General features: G+C 45.4%; 1 protein-coding gene and 2 non-coding genes across 3 annotated transcripts in view; 2 read left to right on the plus strand and 1 right to left on the minus strand.

The window, feature by feature from the left end:
- LOC148144900 (uncharacterized) overlaps nt 1–19,269 on the plus strand; it is a 492,750-nt gene that overhangs the window by 300,516 nt on the left and 172,965 nt on the right. The window lies entirely within an intron of this gene.
- trnap-cgg (transfer RNA proline (anticodon CGG)) lies at nt 14,144–14,233 on the minus strand. The gene is given in 2 exon segments: nt 14,144–14,179; nt 14,198–14,233. It is a non-coding gene; the product is annotated as a tRNA-Pro (tRNA).
- Nucleotides 18,176–18,247, plus strand: trnaw-cca (transfer RNA tryptophan (anticodon CCA)). The gene has a single exon. It is a non-coding gene; the product is annotated as a tRNA-Trp (tRNA).

The following is a 19,269-nucleotide window of genomic DNA, read 5'->3' on the forward strand; positions in this document are numbered from 1 at the left end:
AGCCCTTCTTTAGATCGTTGAAGCTACTGAGACACAATGACCCTGTACCGTGGAAACTCTGTGGAAGCAAATTCAATTCCCCAAACGGGCTGGAGTGTCACCAGGACTGGCATGAAGCCAATCGATTCCTTCAATCCTGGAATGAAGTCAATCGATTCCTTCAATCCAAGACTGTGGGCGGCGCGGCAGTAGCTCAGTGGTTAGCACCGCTGCCTCACAGTGCCAGGGACTTGAGTTCGATCCCACCCTCATGGTGATTGTGTAGAGTTTGCACTTTTCTACCCTCCCCCCTCCCATCTGTGGGTGCTCTGGTTTCCTCCCAAGGTCCCAAAATGTGCAGCTTATAGTGGATTGGGCGTTCTAAATTCAGGGATTAGCTGTGGAGGTTATTAGGTGGGATGCTCTAACGGGGGTCAGTGTGGATTGTTGGGCCAAAGGGCCTGTTTCCACAGTGTGGGGGTTTGATGATTCCCCCATCGTGTCTGCAGCCTGGCTTCCAGCTGCATCTCTTTGAGCCGAAGGTCCTCCAGCATGTTTTCCCTAGTTTCCAGCACCCAGAACCTCCCACCTTCTGCAAATCGAAAGACAAATCCCACCCTGCCCTCTCCAATGTGTGCAAAGTAACTGCTTATTCAGTTTTAGTGGCCCAGCAGAGGCTGGAAGCCAAGTTCAGAACACATGAGGATGGCCTCAACCAGGACCTTGGGTTCATGTCACATGACAGGTAACCCCACTTCACTGTCACGCTCTCTCACACCCACACAAAGCATACACTCTCACACACGCTCACATTCACATAGATCACTCTCTCAGACACACACACACATATACACCCTCTCTCAGGCTGATACTCTATCACTCACACACTTTATCAAGCACACACACACATCCCCTCATGCATGCACACTTACATATAAGGCTTTTGTGTGATTTTGAATTTGCAGAATTATATTTGCAGATACATTGTGCGCTTTTTGAGCAAAATACAATCTACAGGCAGTCAATCCATGTGAGATTTTATAAATTCCTACTTTGAAAATAGAACCAGTCACACTCAAGATTGGGATAGAGACCTTAAGTTGTCTCGAGAATGTGTCTTCAAACAAGTTCTGGGATTTACATATTAATGAAACAAAACCTGCAACCTATTCTAAAAGATGAAAGACTTCACAACAATCTAAGTTTGTTCTATATCATTTCTGTTGCATGAAACTGCGATCTTTTGCTATAAATTCTCCTATGATCCTGCGCCACAAACACCTGATGAAGGAGCAGTGTTCCGAAAGTTAGTGCTTCCAAATAAACATGTTGGACTATAACCTGGTGTTGTATGATTTTTAACTTTGTTTCTCATGAATACATCCCACACTTCCCGGTGCTGCCAGTAAACGTTACAATGTCGATGAAATGATGCAATACCTGCAGAGATGAAAAATTTACAATTTCTAACGATATTAGCTACTCATTCACTGCTCCTTCTGATACATGACATTGGAAACTTAGTGCAAGAGGTTGAAAAGAGTGAGCAGCTTTAAAACAAAAACCTATTGGATCTCATAGCTTTCATTGACAGTCTGAGACTGGGGTTAAGTTCAAGTAACCTTTATTGCCACCCAACTTTGTTACAGCTTCAGATCTCCCCAGCAAAAAAAAAGTATATGAAAAGAAGCTTTTTTTTTAAACATCTCAAAGCTCACACACTCCTCCCAACTCCACTTCCTTTACTGTTGGTCAGCGCCGAGTTGTCCCTTTATAATTGGATCCTTGGTACAGCCTTAAGCTAAAGGAAGTATTGCCTCACTCAGCAATTTCAACCCGCACACTGTATTCATTTAAGTTACTCCCACTCATTTGCCATGGGGTGGGGATGGGGGCAGTCAAGAGTCAACCATGCTGCTGTGGGTCTGGAGTCAGGTGTAGGTCAGACCGGGTAAAGGATGCAGTTGAGATGACTGAGTGAATCCTTTCCCACAATGGCAGTTTCCTTTCCTAAAAGGGACATAAGTGAATTAGATGGCAGTTTCTCCCCCCAAAAATGGATTCATTATTAGATTCAGAACTCCAAATTTCTGACCGAATGATATGTGGAACTTGTTCAAGGGGCAACTATTGAGTGTCCTTGATGATTATGTACCTGTCAGGCAGGTAGGAAAGGGTCGTGCGAGGGAGCCGTGGTTTAATAAGGAATTGGAATCCCTTGTTAAATGGAAGAGGGCGGCCTATCTCAAGATGAGACGTGAAGGTTCAATTGGGGCGATAGAGAGTTATAGGGTAGCCAGGAAGGACCTGAAGAGAGAGCTAAAAGCAGCAAGGAGGGGACACGAAAGGTCCTTAGTAGATAGGATTAGGGAAAACCCTAAGGCTTTCTATAGGTATGTTAGGAATAAAAGAATGACTAGGGTAGGAATAGGTCCAGTCAAGGATAGTAGGGGGAAGTTGCGTGTGGAGGCGGAAGAGATTGGGGAGACACTGAATGAATACTTTTCTTCAGTATTCACTCAGGAACAGGGCATTGTTGTCGATGAGAATACTGAGGCACAAATAAGTAGAATGGATGGCTTTGAGGTATGTAGAGAAGAGGTGTTGGAAATCCTGGAAAAGGTGAAAATAGATAAGTCCCCTGGGCCTGATGGCATTTATCCTAGGATTCTCTGGGAAGCAAGGGAGGAGATTGCAGAGTCATTGGCCTTGATTTTTATGTCCTCTTTGTCTACAGGAGTAGTCCCAGAAGACTGGAGGATAGCAAATGTGGTTCCCTTGTTCAAAAAGGGGAGTAGGGATAGCCCTAGTAACTATAGGCCGGTGAGTCTCACTTCTGTTGTGGGCAAAGTCTTAGAGAGAATTGTAAGGGATAGGATTTATGCACATCTAGATAGGAATAATGTGATCAAGGATAGTCAGCATGGTTTTGTGAAGGGCAAGTCGTGCCTCACAAACCTTATTGAATTCTTTGAAAAGGTGACGAAGGAGGTTGATGAGGGGAAAGCGGTAGATGTGGTATATATGGATTTTAGTAAGGCGTTCGATAAGGTTCCCCATGGTAGGCTACTGCAGAAAATACGGAGATATGGCATTGAGGGTGAGTTGGAGGTTTGGATTAGGAATTGGCTGGATGGAAGAAGACAGAGGGTAGTAGTTGATGGCAAAGTTTCTTCATGGAGTGCCGTCACTAGCGGTGTTCCGCAAGGATCTGTTTTGGGACCATTGCTGTTTGTCATTTTTATAAATGACCTGGAAGAGGGGTTAGAAGGTTGGGTGAGCAAGTTTGCGGATGACACGAAAGTCGGAGGAGTTGTTGACAGTGAGGAAGCATGTGGCAGGTTACAGCAGGATATAGAGAAGCTGCAGAGCTGGGCAGAAAGGTGGCAGATGGAATTCAATGTAGCTAAGTGCGAGGTGATTCACTTTGGGAAGAATAACAAAAAGATGGGGTACTGGGCTAATGGCCGGATACTTGGTAGTGTGGATGAGCAGAGGGATCTTGGTGTCTATGTACACAGATCTCTGAAAGTTGCCACCCAGGTAAATAGTGCGGTGAGGAAGGCATATGGCGTACTGGCTTTTATTGGTAGAGGAATTGAGTTCCGGAGTCCTGAGGTCATGATGCAGTTGTATAAGACTCTGGTACGGCCGCATCTGGAATATTGTGTGCAGTTTTGGTCGCCATACTATAGGAAGGATGTGGAGGCATTGGAACGGGTGCAGAGGAGGTTTACCAGGATGTTGCCTGGTATGAAAGGAAAATCGTATGAGGAAAGACTGAGGCACTTGGGGCTGTTTTCACTAGAGAAAAGAAGGTTTAGGGGTGACTTGATTGAGGTGTACAAGATGATTAGGGGGTTAGATAGGGTCGACAGTATGAACCTTTTCCCGCGTATTGAGTCGGGTATTACAAGGGGGCATAGCTTTAAATTAAGGGGGGGTAGATATAGGACTGATGTTAGGGGTAGGTTCTTCACTCAGCGAGTCGTTAGTTCATGGAATGCCCTGCCAGTAACAGTGGTGGACTCTCCCTCTTTATGGGCATTTAAGAGGGCATTGGATAGGTATATGGAGGATAGTGGGTTAGTGTAGTTTAGGTGGGCTTGGATCGGCGCAACATCGAGGGCCCAAGGGCCTGTACTGCGCTGTATTCTTCTATGTTCTATGTTCTATGACTGAAGCTCTTCTCGCACTTAGGGCAGGTGAACGGCGCCTCTTTGCTGTGGACCTGCTGATGGGTCAGCAGGGTGTAAGAATCGACAAATCCTTTCCTGCACTCAGAGCAGGTGAACGGCCTCTTCCCCAGGTGAACCCGCTGGTGTTTCAGGACGTGTGATGCATCGATGTATCGCTGCCCACACAAAGAGCAGGAGAACGGCCTCTCCCTGATGTGAACCTGCTGGTGTGTCTGCAGGTGGGACAACTGAATGAATCATCTCCCACAATGGTGGCAGATGAACGGCCTCTCCCTGGTGTGAACTCGCTGGTGTGTCTGCAGGCTGCACAGCCAACTGAATCCCTTCCCACATACTGAGCAGGAGAACAGCGTCTCCCCAGTGAGAACGCATCTGTGGGTGTCTAGCACCAATGGGGAAGGGAACCCTTTCCCACAGTCCCCACATTTCCATGGTTTCCCCATGAGGGGAGCATTCTTTGTGTCGCGCTGGGTTTGAAATTCAAAACAGAATGGATACATAGTCTCTCCCCACTGTGAGGGTTGAGATTTTGATCCCCCAAGCTGAGTAAATTTTTTGACGCATTTTTCACAGACAGCGTACTGAATCTCCCTCACTCGGATGTCTCAGTATTATTCCTGCCATACGAGTGTTCAAAATCTCTCACACAGACAAAAGCAAACATTTCTTCTTGAATTGAATGGCTGCTGATATTCAAGCCCCAATGATTCAAGTGGCTCTGTCAGAAGATGACGTATCATTTGTTTTCAGATTTCTTTCTGCATGTCTTCCTCCAAAAAAAAATCACAAATTGAGTGATCACTGTCAGTACTGTTAAATGAACATAACATCGGTGGCAATTCCTGTATATTGCCAGATGAGTGCTGACCATATATTATGCAGGACGCAGAAAACCCTCATGCAATAAGATAGCCTTCAGTGTGTTTGGAGGAAAACTTAATTTAGATCGCAATAACCTGGAACAAGCTGTCGACAAAGGTGCTGGAAATGGAGCTGAATCACGAATATGATAATGAAATGTCAAGACTGCTTGGGAAAAGAAAGCCAGTGAAGTTACTGAATGACTTCCTGCTGTCCTAGTAAACACAAAAGAGACAAGAGATATAGAACGTAACTCTATTTCTGCATTAGAAGGTGAAAAATCATAGCCACAAAGTTTTTATAACAGCCAACAATATCAGATATACACCATATGAAGCAACAGATGTCTACATTTGAAATCAATGTGCCAATCCCTTAAATACTGCTCAGTTCCATGAGAAACGACCCTTATAATTTTGAACATGAGGAAAGAAGTAAACCTTTTCCAGGGTGCAAACTCTATACGTGCCAAACCGAGGGAATACACAAGGAAAATGTCTTTGAGAAGGACAGCGAGCATCTGAGCACCTTTGGAGAGCCTGCTCCCTCCATGGAGTCACTCCAGTTGCTACATGTGAACAGTCTCCACCCAACACAACCCCCCACCCACGCCTCTCTCTCTCCCCCTCCCAGGATGAGGAATAGAAAGGGGGAGACGTTGCTATGCTCCCAGATGTTGCCCAGAGGGAGGGAGTTTCACTCTAAAATTGACAGGGCTACCTCCACGTTGAGACGTCCACAATGGGGGAGAGAGGGCACATTGGGAGGGGAGGACACTTTGCAAACTCCTTTCGCTCTCCTCCACGTCAATGCAGTTTGAGTTCAAGCAAAGCACCGGGTATAATTTTAGCTTTACACTCTCAGAAAAACCCCACCTCTGTGAATCCAACACTTTACTCCCCCCTCCACTCCATGGAAATATCGATTTGAGAGATTCCAGAGTTGGAGTTGCTACCATACCTGCTGTAGGGGGTTTGGTAGAAGCTGTTTATTTTAATGAACCATTTCATTTCAACCTCATGCTTGCCATTCAAATATTAATTTTACACATAGGGTGGTTGATGTGTGGAATGAACCTCCTCAGGAAGCGGTGGATGCTGGTACAATAAAAAGACATTTGTTTTAGTACATGAACAGGAAATATTTGGAGGGATACAGGCCAACAGCAGGCAGGAGAGACTGATTTAGTTTGGGATTATGGTTGGCATGGACTGGTTGGACCAAAGGTCCATGACCATGCTGTATGACTCGATGGTAAGTTCATAGTTCCTTGAAAGGGGAGTCGCACATAGACAGAATAGTGAAGAAGGTGATTGATATGCCTGCCTTTATTGGTCAGTGCACTGAGTGCAGGAGTCGGGAGGTCATGTTGCGACTGTAGAAGACATTGGTTAGGCTACGTTTGGAGTATTGCATGCAATTCTGGTACCACCGATCCCACCCTGACACACCATAAACCAGAGATAGTGACTGAAATTGACTCTGATACAAAATCAAATCATTAAATCGCTCCAGTGCAGAAAGAGGCCATTTGACTCGTTGAATGCATTGAGTACAGGATTTGGGAGGTCATGTTGTAGCTGTACAAGACATTGGTTCACCCACTTTTCGATTCTTGCATTCGATTCTGGTCTCCCTACTGTAGGATAGGAACGATGTTGTGAAACTTGAAAGTGTGCAGAAAAGATTGATAAGGATGTCGCCAGGGTTGGAGGGTTTGTGGTATAAGGAGAGCCTGAATAGGATGGAGCTGCTTCCCTGGAGTGTCAGAGGCTGTGGGGTGATCTTATGGACATTTATAAAATCATGAGGGGCACGGATAGAGTAAATAGGCTAGAGGAAGTGGTGGAGGCTGGTACAATTACAACATTTAAAAGGCATCTGGATGGGTGTGTGAATAGGAAAGGTTTGGAGGGATATGGGCCAAATGCTGGCAAATGGGATACTAGATTTAAATAGGACATCTTGTCAGCATGGATGTGTTGGATCAAAAAGTCTATTTCCGTGTTGTATATCTCTATGTTTATTTGATGACAGATGCTTTATTTCTGTTGATGTAAATATTGTTAGGGAAAGAGAATTCCTCTAGTAGGGGACGATAAGAATCCTGGGAGACCCCCAATTCTGGTTTACGATCTAATGAACACACTTTAAGCACCAAATGTGCATTTATGTCTCATTTTGTTTCATTTTTCTTGTTTTATTCCCTGCTCCAATGACCCTCTCAGTCTGGATGGTTCTCAGGCTGAGAATATTGTGGATTGGGCCTTGATCGACTGAATGTTTTATTGCTCTGGAAGGTGTAAAAGGGGCTCAAAGTTTCAGCAGAAAGCCAGCTGAGCTGAGAACAGACAACATCTTTCTCTGGGAACAGGGAGAAGAGGACAGAGAAATCAGAACCTGAAATCCGAGCCGACACCAGAGTACCATGTTATTAGTGCTTTGATTAGCAGTGCCAACCCTCGACCTTTACCTCGCTTCCTATTCAACTTGAATGCCACGTACCCCCTCAATATTCAGATCCAATCCTTGTCATCCTGAAGCCATGTCCCTGTAAGGAGTCTCAGATCATAATTATTCTCTTCAATGTGTGCAGTCAATTCATTCAGTTTTGTGACATTGCAGCACACATTCAGCCATACAGTCTTCAGTTTCAATTCTTGTGTTCTGTAGAATCCAGTTTTGATTGATTAGATTAGATTCCCTACAGTGTGGAAACAGGCCCTTCGGCCCAACAAGTCCACACCGACACCCTGAAGAGTAACCCTCCCAGACCCATTTCTTTCTGATTAATGAACCTCACACTATGGACAATTTAGCATGGTCATTTGACCTGACCTGCACATCTTTGGACTGGGACATTTACTTTCCGTGTCCCTTTCTATCATTCTCTGATGTTCATTTCCACATCACTACATTGCTCACCTGCCTTGATACGGATTGGCCATAAAAAATGCATGTTCATACATTCCCAGTAATAGAAGCAGGAGTAGGCCATTTGGTCCATCAAGCTACTCCACCATTCATTAAGGTCATGGCTCATCTATCCATCGTCTCAGCTCCTCTTACCTGCATTATCCTGACTATCCTAAATTCACCTACCATACAAAATCCCATTGAACTATGTCTTGAATATGGCTGCTTCTACTGCTTCCTTGGGCAGAGAATTCCAATGATTCACCACTCTCCGGGAAAAGCAGTTCCTTCTCCTCTGACTTAAACCTACTCCCCCTAATCTTGTGACCTAGTCTCACTCACCATAGAAACAACTAGATAGGGTGGGTCTGGGTGGCATGCTCGTCGGATGGGTCAGTGTGGACTTGATGGAATGAATGGCCTGCTTCCACGCTGTAGTGATTCTATGATTTACCGCAGTTGTGTTTGCCATGGACCACAGCACCAGAACCTCCCACCTTCTGCAAATCGAAAGACAAGTCCCACCCTGCCCTCTTGTACATGTGTTACCTAACTGCTTAATCATTTCTGGTGAATCCAGCCCACGCCTCCCGCTGCTGCCAGTAATCTTTACAAAGCTGATGAGACAATGCTATACCTGCAATACTGAAAATCATAAGGCTTCTAACGATACCAGTTGCTGATTCACCACTCCCACTGATGGACAGGATTGGAAATACAATGTTGGAGGCTGAAAGAAATGAGCAGTTTAAACAAAAACTCACATAACCCTACACTAGGCTCCCTGCTCAGCACACTTTACTTAAATCACTTCAACTCCACATTGCAACAAATTCCCACTTTCCACCAATATCCTGAATGTCCTCACTCACTCAGTTGCTGTCTCACAAATGAAAGATTTCATTGTAGCTTCTGCTCCCAGTCAGGACAAAACATCTTTGAAAGCTGCTCTGAAAGTCCAGTCTTCACAATGACACTTCTGCTTTCCTTCAGTCCAAATTGTCCGTGCTGACCAGATATCCCAAATTAACATAATCTCATTTGTCAGCACATAACCCATACCCCTCTCAATTCTCCCTATTACCAGATGCCTTTTGAAATGCTTTAATTATACCAGCCTCCACCACTTCCTCTGGCAGCTCATTCTATGCACACAACACCCTCTGCGTGAGAAAGGTGCCTGCAAAGTTCCTTTTAAATATTTCCCCTCTCACCTCAGACCTATGACCTCTAGTTTTGGTCTCCCCTACTCTGGGGAAAACTTTTCGCTATTCACCCTATCCATGCTCCTTATGAACTTCTATAAAGTCAACCCTCAGCCCCCAATGATCCAGAGAAAACAGCCCAGCCTATTCAGCCTTTCCATATAGATCAAAACCTCCAACTCTGGCAATAGCCTTGTAAATCTTTTCCAAATCCTTACAAAGGTTCGTAACACTTTTCCTGTAGCAGGGAAACCAGAACCGAATACAGTATTCCAAAAGTGGCCTAATCAATGTCCTGTACAGCCGCAACATGACCTCCCAATATCTGTATTGAAATGCACTGACCTATTAAAGCAAATATACCAAACACCTTCTTTGCTACCCTGTCTACCTGCGACTCCACTATGAACCAGCACTCCATGGTATGTTTATTCAACAACACTCCCCATCAAATGTGTAGATCCTGCCATGATCTGCCTTTCCAAAATCTATATTTCAAAATGGGGTCGAGAAATGTATAAGCCGTGATTGAATGGTGGAGCAGATCTGATGGACTAAATAGCTTAATTTCTGCGCCTATGTCGTATGGTCTCTTGCTGTCCTGGACACACTGAGAGAATTGGAAGCAGGAATACGTCATTTGTCTTTCCAGCTTTCGCCAGTACTGAACAGTTCATAACTCGATATAAATATACCTGCATCTAGATGGATAGGCTAGGACTTTTTTCACTGGAGCATCAGAGGTTGAGAGGTGACCTTAGAGAGGATTATAAAATCATGAGGGGTATGGATGAGGTGAACGGCAGGTATTCTTTCCCTAGTGTGGGTGGTTCAAGATGAGGGAGCAAATTTTGAAGGTGAAGAAAGAAATATTTTAAAAAGACATGAGGGGCACCTTTTTTTTAAAGATAAAGAGTAGTTCGTTTGAGCAATCAATGTCCAGAGGAGTTGCTGGATGCAGGTACAGTTACAATGTTTAAAAGACATTTGGATAAGTCCATGAATAAGAAAGGGTCGGAGGGATATAGGTCAATCATTGGCAGGTGGGACCAGTTTAGTTTCAGAACACCGCCAGCATGGACTAGTTCAACTGAATGGTCTGTTTCTGTGCTGTATGACTCTGTAACTGTTCTGTACTGGTCTTAAAACCATTTTCTTGCATTCTCCCATAACTTATTTGTTCTTCAAAGTCACATGAACTCAGCCTTGAATACATTCAATAATCGACCTAACTGCAGGAAGACATCCCCACTTCTGAACTCAATTCCTCTTGCTGATATACCACTTGCTTTGCTCATTGCTTGCTGCACTTGCTGACAACTCTCAGTGACTGGTGTAGAAGGACACTGAGGGCCCTTTGTCTATCCACACATCACTCCTGATGAAGGGCTCGTGCCCGAAACGTCGACTCTCCTCCTCCTCAGTTGCTGCCTGACCGACTGTGGTTTTCCAGCGCCACAATATTCAACTCTGATCTCCAGCATCTCACTTTCGCCACATCTCAACATATCACCATTTAAACAATGCACCTCCTTTCTGCTATATTTTTTACACTGCAAAGGCTATAACTTCACATTGTGGTACTGCATTTGCCATGTGTTTGCAAGTTGACACACAGACCTGGATCAACTTTTCCAGAGTCTGGACCCTCCTTCGGTTCACTCTTGAACCCCAGAATGAAAACGTGATGAGAAAAACACTGTTGTACTTACAAATGTTAGACAGAGGAAGGAAGTTACAGTCTGGGGTGAAGTTTAACCTTATGCAGAGAGAAAAAAGTAGCAGCAGCTTCAGAGCTCACGGTCCAACCTCCGCATTTCCACCATGACCGGCTCTGATTGGCAGGAGGACCAGACTCCTTCCGGTCCTCCAAGGTTCTCCACTGCTCCATGGAAAGGAGCTCGCGCTCTCCCAAGAGTATGCGCAGTGCTTTGCTGACACTGGCGATCATGCGCAGTACTTGCTGACACCGCGGAGCATGCTCAGTGTGCAGGAATTTGTTTCAAATTTTAAAGTTAAAAATCACAAAGCACCAGGTGATAGTCCAACAGACTTATTTGGAAGCACTAGCTTTCGGAGCCCTGCTCCTTCATCAGCTGATTGTAGAGTATAACATCGTAAGACACAGAATTTATGATCTTACGATCTTATATTCCACAACCACCTGATGAAGTAGCAGCGCTCCGAAAGCTAGTGCTTCCAAACAAGCCTATTGGACTGTAACCTGGTGTTGTGTGATTTTTAACTTCGTACACCTTAGTCCAACACGGGCACCTCCCGATCATGACAAATATTAAGCGTCCAAATGCGAATACGAGAGAAAAATGCCGAAGCTATTTTATTTTGCCGATTTTTTCCCCCTGTGCCTCGACATTTTATTTCTTTTGCATTTTGTTTGGCTGCTCAATGTTTCTGTCTTTTCCCCAGGGTAGAGGTATTCCAAAACTAGAGAGCAAAGGTTTAGGGTGTGGGGGAAAGATTTTAAAAGATCTAAAAGACTAGGAATAGAACATTCACCCCTTACTGGGCGAAAGTGAGGACTGCAGATGCTGGAGATTAGGGTCGAGAGTGTGGAGCTGGAAAAGCACAGCAGGTCAGGCAGCATCCGAGGAGCAGGAGACTCGACATTTCGGGCAAAACCCTTCGTCAGGAAATAGCCATGGGGAACTGCAGGGTTGTAGCGTAAACGAGTGAGTCTAAGTGGGATGCTGTTTGGAAGGTCGGTGTGAATGGCCTGTAGGGATGATATGGTTCCACTGCCTTAGCCATGCATATATTGAGAAATGTGGGAGGAGTGGGTTCCAGTTCATGGGACACTGACACGAGTCCTGGAGAAGGTGGCATTTGTGCTGTCTCTCTCTTCACATTTTGCCCCCCTGTCCATTTTCTCCCCATCCACTGCCCCCTGCCCATACTCTCTCCTCACACCGCACCCTCTATTCTCTCCCCCAACCATCTGAACCCCAGCCTGTTCCCCTGTCCATTTCCCTCCCTTCTCCACAACCACCAGCGACCCCCCAACACACGCCCCCAACAATCGTCCTTTCTCGTGCCTCAGCCCTCTTTGATCGCTGTATGAAGTCTTTCTCAGGGGAGAGAGAGAATGGATGGTGATGACTTTACCTGGGAGACACGGCATGTGAGAAATAGCTGATTTTTAAAATTGAGAATAACTAAAACCATATATTCAGAAACTTCGTTAAAGTCGGGAAAAATGTTATTTTTTTCAAAAAAAAGCTGCAGAAATCTTTCTGAAACTTGCATTGATATATGTGCAGTTAGGCCACAACAAATGACAGGCTGTAAGGAGTGAATGAGTGAATAAAAGACAAGTCCAACCTTGCCCTCGAGGAGAAGGTGAAAACTGCAGACGCTGGAGATCAGAGTCGAGAGTGTGGTGTTGGAAAAGCACAGCAGGTCCGGCAGCATCCAAGGAGCAGGAGAATCGACGTTTCGTGCATAAGCACTTGGCACTCGGCCATCGCTCCTTCAACCCCCCTGTGATGGCGCGTGAACTCGCTGGTGCCTCCGCAGGTGGGAGGAGCAGGTGAATCCCTTCCGGCACATACAGCAGGTGAATGGCCTCTCTCCAGGGTGGACCCGCTGGTGGGTCAGCAGTGCAGCTGACTGAGTGAGACCCCTCCCGCACATGGGGCACGTGAATGGCTTCTCTCACTTGTGGACTCACTCATGCGTCTGCTGATGGCTGATCCGACTGAAGCCTTTCCTACACACTGAGCAGGTGAATGGCCTCTCCCGGTGTGAATCCGTCTGTGGGTTTCCAGCAGGGATGGGGAAGGGAATCCATTCCCACAGACCCCACATTTCCAATGTTTCCCCTTTGGAGAGAACTTTCCTTGTGTTGCTCTGGGATTGAAATTACAATCAGAACAGGTACATAGCCTTTCCCACCTTGAGGGGTGAGACTTTGATTCCTCCAAGCTGAGTAAATGGTTTGAAGCACTTTTCACAGTCAGCGCACTGAATCTCCCTCACTCGGTGTCTCAGTATTCTTCCTGCCACAGGACTGTCCAAAATCTCTCAAACAAACAAAAGCAAACATGCCTTCTTGATTGGAATGGCTGCTGATATTCAAGTCCCAATGAATCAAGCGGCTCTGTCAGAAGTTGATGTATCATTTGCTATAAGATTTCTTTCTGCACGTCTTCCTGCAAAGAAAAATCACAAAATAAGTGATCACTGTCAGTACAGTTAATGAACATAACATTGGTGGCGCTTCCTGTAGACTGCGAGATGTCTGCTGATCACATATTATCCAGGCCACAGAAACCTGAAAACCCTCATGCTGCCAGATCGGCTTAGCTGTGCATGGAGGAAAACTTCATTTCAGTGACAATAACATGGAACAAACTGCCTACAAAGATGCTGGAAATGGACGTGAATCAAGGATATGAAAATGAAATGTTAAGGCTGCTTGAGAAAAGAAAGGCAGTAAAATTGCTGAATGACTTCCTGCTGACCTATTAAATAAAAAATTATGACAAAAAAGGACGTAACTCCATTACTACATTAGAAGGTGAATAATAATTACAACAGAAACTTTTACAACAGCCAACAATATCAGATATACACCATATAGAACAAAGAACAAAGAAAGTTTCCAGCCCAGGAACAGGCCCTTCAAGCCTGAGGCGATCCAAATGTACTGTCTGAACCTGTCGGTCAATTCCTCAGCATCTGTATCCCTCTACTCCCCACCCACTCATGCATTTATCCAGACGCATCTTTAATGTATCGACCGTGCCTGCCTCTACCACCTCTGCTGGCAACGCGTTCCAAACGCCCTCCACCCTCTGAGTGAAGTAAAACGCGTTTTCGCTTTGAATAAGTGCTGCCCTTGCCGCGTTCATTGTAATGGTAGTTTTGCCTCATTTCTAATTCAGGCAGTTCGATCTCGTTTAATGAAGCTGCTTTTTGAGAGTATTGACTAGCCGTTTTTGCACCAGGCAGTGTAAGAAACAAGGGCTCGTCCGGGATTTGAACCCGGGATCTCTCGCAACCCCACGTATCAGAAAACCCGAAGCGAGAATCATACCCCTAGACCAACGAGCCACAGGCCGCAGGCGCCCTACATTTTTTGAGCAATGTGCCATCCCTTAACTGCTGCTCAGTTCCTTGAGAATCTAACTTTTTAGTTGTGAACATGAGGAAAGGACCAATCCTTTTCTAGGGTGCAACTGTATACGTGCCAAACTGAGGGAACACACAAGGAAAATAGCTTTAAGAGAGATAGAAAGTATTTGAGCACCTTTGGAGTGTCTGCTCCCTCCCAGGATTCACTCCAGTTGCTACAAGTGAACAGTGTTTCACCTACCCCGACCTCCCCTTCCCCCTCGCTGCTGGAGGATGGTATATGGAAAGGGGGAGACATTGCTTTGCTCCCAGATGTTGCCCAGAGGGAGGGAGTTTCACTCTGAAACTGACAGGGCTGCATCCGCATTGTGACGTCAACAATGGAGGGCGGGCCGGACAGCTGTCCTGCAGATGGGGCACTTTGCAAATCCCATTCTCCTCCAAGTCCATGCAGATTGAGTTCAAGCAAAGCAAGGGGTTTAAATATACTATAGAAAACCTCCTTTGTGCCTTGGGAAAACCCCGGCCGCGGGAAATGCAGTGTTACAGATTCAAAGTAACAGAAGCAGGAGTAGAGCATTTGGTCAAGCCTGCTCCGTCATTCATTAAGATCACAGCTCCACCAACCTGGACTATCCCGACTACCCTTAATTCCCCTACCATGCAAACACCCATCCAACTGCGTCTTCAATAAACTTCATGAAGCTGTCTCAACTGCTCTCTTGGGCAGAGAATCCCATGGAGTCTCACAGAGTGACACAGATGTACAGCACGGAAACAGACCCTTCGGTGCAACTCATCCATGCAGCCCAGATATCCTAACCTAATCTAGTCCCATTTGCCAGCACTTGGCCCAAATCCCCATAAAACCTTCCTACCCTCCAACCTCCAACCCTGGCAACATCCCTGTAAATCTTTTCTACACCTTTTCTAGTTTCACAACATCTTTCCGATAGGAAGCAGACCAAAATTACATGCAATATTCCAAACGTGGCCTGACCAATGTTCTGTACAGTGGCAACATGAGCTCCCAACATCTATCCTCGATGCTCTGACCAACAAAGGAAAGCACACCAAACGCCTTCTTTACTATCCAATCTGCCTGCGTCTCTACTTTTAAGGAACTATCAACCTGAACTCCAAGGTCTCTTTGTTCAGCAACACTTCCAAGGAACTTACCATTTAGTGTAAAAGTCCTGCTCTGATTTGATTTTCCAAAATGCAGCACCTCATATTTATCTACATTAACCTCCAACTGCCATTCCTCAGCCCATTGGCCCATCTGATCAAGGTTCCGTTGTGATCTGAGGTAACCTTCTTTACTGTCCACTACACCTCCAATTTTGGTGTCATCTACAAACTTGCTAACTATACCTCCTCCGTTTACATATAAATCATTTATATAAATGACAAAAAGTAGCGGACCCAGCACCAATCCTTGTGACACACCATTGGTCACAGACCTTCAGTCTGAAAAGCAACCTCCATCACCACCCTCTGTCTTCTGCCTTCTAGCCAGTTTGTATCCAAATGGCTAGTTGTCCCTGCATGCCATGAGATTAAACCTTGCTCACCAGTCTCCCATGAGGAACCTTGATGATCGCCTTCCTGAGGTCCATATAGATCACGTCCATCGCTCTGCCCTCATCAATCCACTTTGTTACTTCTTCAAAAAACCCAATCATGTTCATGAGACATGATTTCCCAAGCATAAAGCCATGCTGACTATCCCTAATCAATTCTTGCCTTTCCAAATACATGTAAATCCTGTCTCTTAGGATTCTCTCCAAAACCTTGCCCATCGCGGATGTCAGGTTCACTGGTCTATAGTTCCCTGGCTTTTCCTTACCACCTTTCTTAAATAGAGGCACCACGTTAGCCACCCTCTAGCCTTCTGGCACCTCACCTGTGACTATTGATGATACAAATATCTCAGTAAGAGGCCCAGCAATCACTTCCCCAGTTTCCCACAGAGTTCTAGGGTACTCCTGATCAGGTCCTTGGGATTTATCCACTTTTCTGCATATCAAGATATCCAGCAATTTCTCATCTGAAATATGGGCATTTTTTCAACATGTCACCATCTACTTTCTCACATTCTAGATCTTCCATGCCCTTCTCCACAGTAAACACTGATGCACGATATCCGTTCAGTATCTCGCCCGCCCCCCCCCCCCCCCCATTCTACTGCAGCTCCACAAAGGCCGCCTTGCTGATCTTTGACGGGCCCTATTCTCTCCCTTGTTATCCTTTTGTCCTTAACGTATTTATAAAAATCCTTTGGGTTATCCAGGACTATGTGCCAAAGCTATCTCATGTCCCCTTTTTTGCCTTCATGATTTCCCTCTTAAGTATGCTCGTACTGCCTTTATACTCTAAGGATTCACTCGATCTCTCTGCCGATACCTGATATATACATCCTTCTTTATCTTAACCAAAATCTTATTTTCTCTCGTCATCTAGCATTCCCCAAGCTACCAGCCTTTCCTTTCACCCGAACAGGAATATACTCAGATGAAGGAGCGTCGCTCAGAAAGCTAGTGTGCTTCCAAGTAAACCTGTTGGACTATAACCTGGTGTGGTGTGATTTTTTAACTTTGTACTCCCCAGTCCAACACCGGCATCTCCGAATCAGGAATATACTGTGCCTGAACTCTTGTTATCTCATATTTGAAGGCTTCCCATTTTCCAGCAGTCCTTTAACCTGCGAACATCTGCCCCCAATCAGCTTTTGAAAATTTTTGCCTAATACCTGACTCTTCCTCCAATTTAGAACCTCAACTTTTAGATCTGATACATTATTTTCAATCACTGTTCTAAAGTTAATAGAATTATGGTTTACCCTTAGGTTTTGCACCCACGCCAGTATGTACATCCACATTGTGAATTAGAAAATGTCCTTGTACACACTTAACAAATTCCTCTATTTGGCAGATAGGAAAATGGGCAGGAGTTATACCTTGGGTCCACTCTTCCTTCATTCCCACCAAGCCTAACCCCATTCCCACCCCAATAGTCCAACGGCACTTTCCCCTGCAACTGCCGAATGTGTGACACCAGCCCATTTACCTGCTCCCTCCTCTCTATCCAAGGGTCCAAATTTACCTTCCAGGTGAAGCAGCACTTGACCTGCACTTCCCACAACCCAGTCGACTGCAGTTGCTGCTCATAATGTGGTCTCATCTACATTGGGGAAAACGAAGCATAAACTGGGTGACTGCTGCACAGAACATCTACGTTCTGCCTGCAAAAAAGACCCTGAGCTTCCAGTTGCCTGCCAATTCGACACCCCACCCTGTTCCCTGGCCAACATCTCTGTCTCAGGTTTGCTGTCGTGTTCCAGCGAAGCTCAGCACCAGCAGAACGAAGAGAACCGAACATCCCTCTGTTCCCAATATCAAATTCAATAAGTCTCGGGCCTGAACTCCATAGTATCCTCGTCCCTTCCACACACACCAAGCCTTGTTACCACATAGTCTGTCATTACACACTACCTATTCTTAGCCACGAACAGTCTCCATTCACCCTCCCACGCAGATCGTTATCAACTTCCTTTCCTGTCCACAGTTCTTCCCTCGCTTTGGGCTCTGTCCTGATCTATCATTAACTGCGTCCGCCTTCCTCCCATATAAACCAACGTTTTCCCAAAATATCTCCTGCATATAAACCAACGTTTTCCCAATCACCATCAGTTCTGTGGAAGGGTCACCGGCTACTCCTGTTTTTTGTTTCAGATATACAGCATCCACAGTTCTTTCACCTTTTTATTGAGGTAGATTTGGAAATTACTTCGGGAGACAGAAGGAGAGGGGGCAGAGAAGAACACCGATGAACTGTTGATCTCCGTTGTTTCTCATAACGTAAAATCATTGAAGTGCGATCACTTCCCTTAAGCATGAAGAGAGGTCACGGGTTATGCGTGAGCTTGTGGCGCAACGGTAGCGCGTCTGACTCCAGATCAGAAGGTTGCGTGTTCGAATCACGTCAGGCTCACTGACGTCAACTTCTTCCATTTCAAATTAAGAAAGGAGAACTTCACTCCGGTTATCTGTTGAGCCAAATCTTCTTTGCAGAAATTTTCGATCACACGTGAAGCTTTGCTGTCAGTTTGATTTGTGAACACTGTGTCAGGGAGGTGGTGTGCCCCTTGTCTGGGTAAATGCTCAGCTCCCCCAGTTCATCACGGGATTTAAACACAGCCGTCTCCCTCTGGGCAGCCGCTTCAATCAGTTGGTGACAGCGCGGTGTGAATAACGTAATACCGATATTTTTACAACATAATCCAGAGACTCCCAGCTTTATGTTTCAATCTATCAGGAGAGTGTTAGCGAGTTCAGATAGAAATGTTTCCCACCAACTGCAAATCCTTTCCTCTCACTGGACACAGTTAAAATTATCTTTATTCAACAGAAGGAGCGGAAACTCTAGTCTGATGGCCTCTCTCCACATTAACGGTGAGCCTGAATTTTATAAACGGTGTCAGTAAAATCCAGTGGCGGACACTTATTTGGTTCAATCGATTTTTTTTGCCAAGTGTAATTCACCAAGAGGATGCTGCTGTGTGAAACAGCGTGGGGAATTACTGCAGGGCCTCCTGCGCATGAGACACACCGCAACTGATGTGTTTCACCTTCACCAGGCTCAACACAATATGTAAATAAGTGTCTCATTCTGTCGCCTTCTCCCTGTAAATCTGCACATTGTTACATTGAACATGCCCACCGAATTCCCATTTGTGTCAATTGAATCTGCCTCTTTGTCACTGTCAGACAGCGACTTACTGACCCCACTCCCTGTGCGAAAACTTTCTTCCTAATGTCACTTTTACTTATTTTCCTGATGACTTTAAATCTCTGCCAAATTATTCTCGATCCTTTCAGGCCTGGGAGCATTTGCACTGCATTGTTTCCTCTGTCTAAAACCCTCATGACGTGGAAAACTTCAATCAGACCAGCTTTCCGCCCTCTGTTCACCAAAGAGAGCTGCCCCAAACTTTCCAATCTCCCTTCATTGCT

Source organism: Chiloscyllium plagiosum, unplaced genomic scaffold (genome assembly GCF_037043375.1).
Source record: "Chiloscyllium plagiosum isolate Xiang-an unplaced genomic scaffold, Cpla_swu_hap1 HiC_scaffold_27, whole genome shotgun sequence".
Lineage (NCBI taxonomy): Eukaryota > Metazoa > Chordata > Chondrichthyes > Orectolobiformes > Hemiscylliidae > Chiloscyllium > Chiloscyllium plagiosum.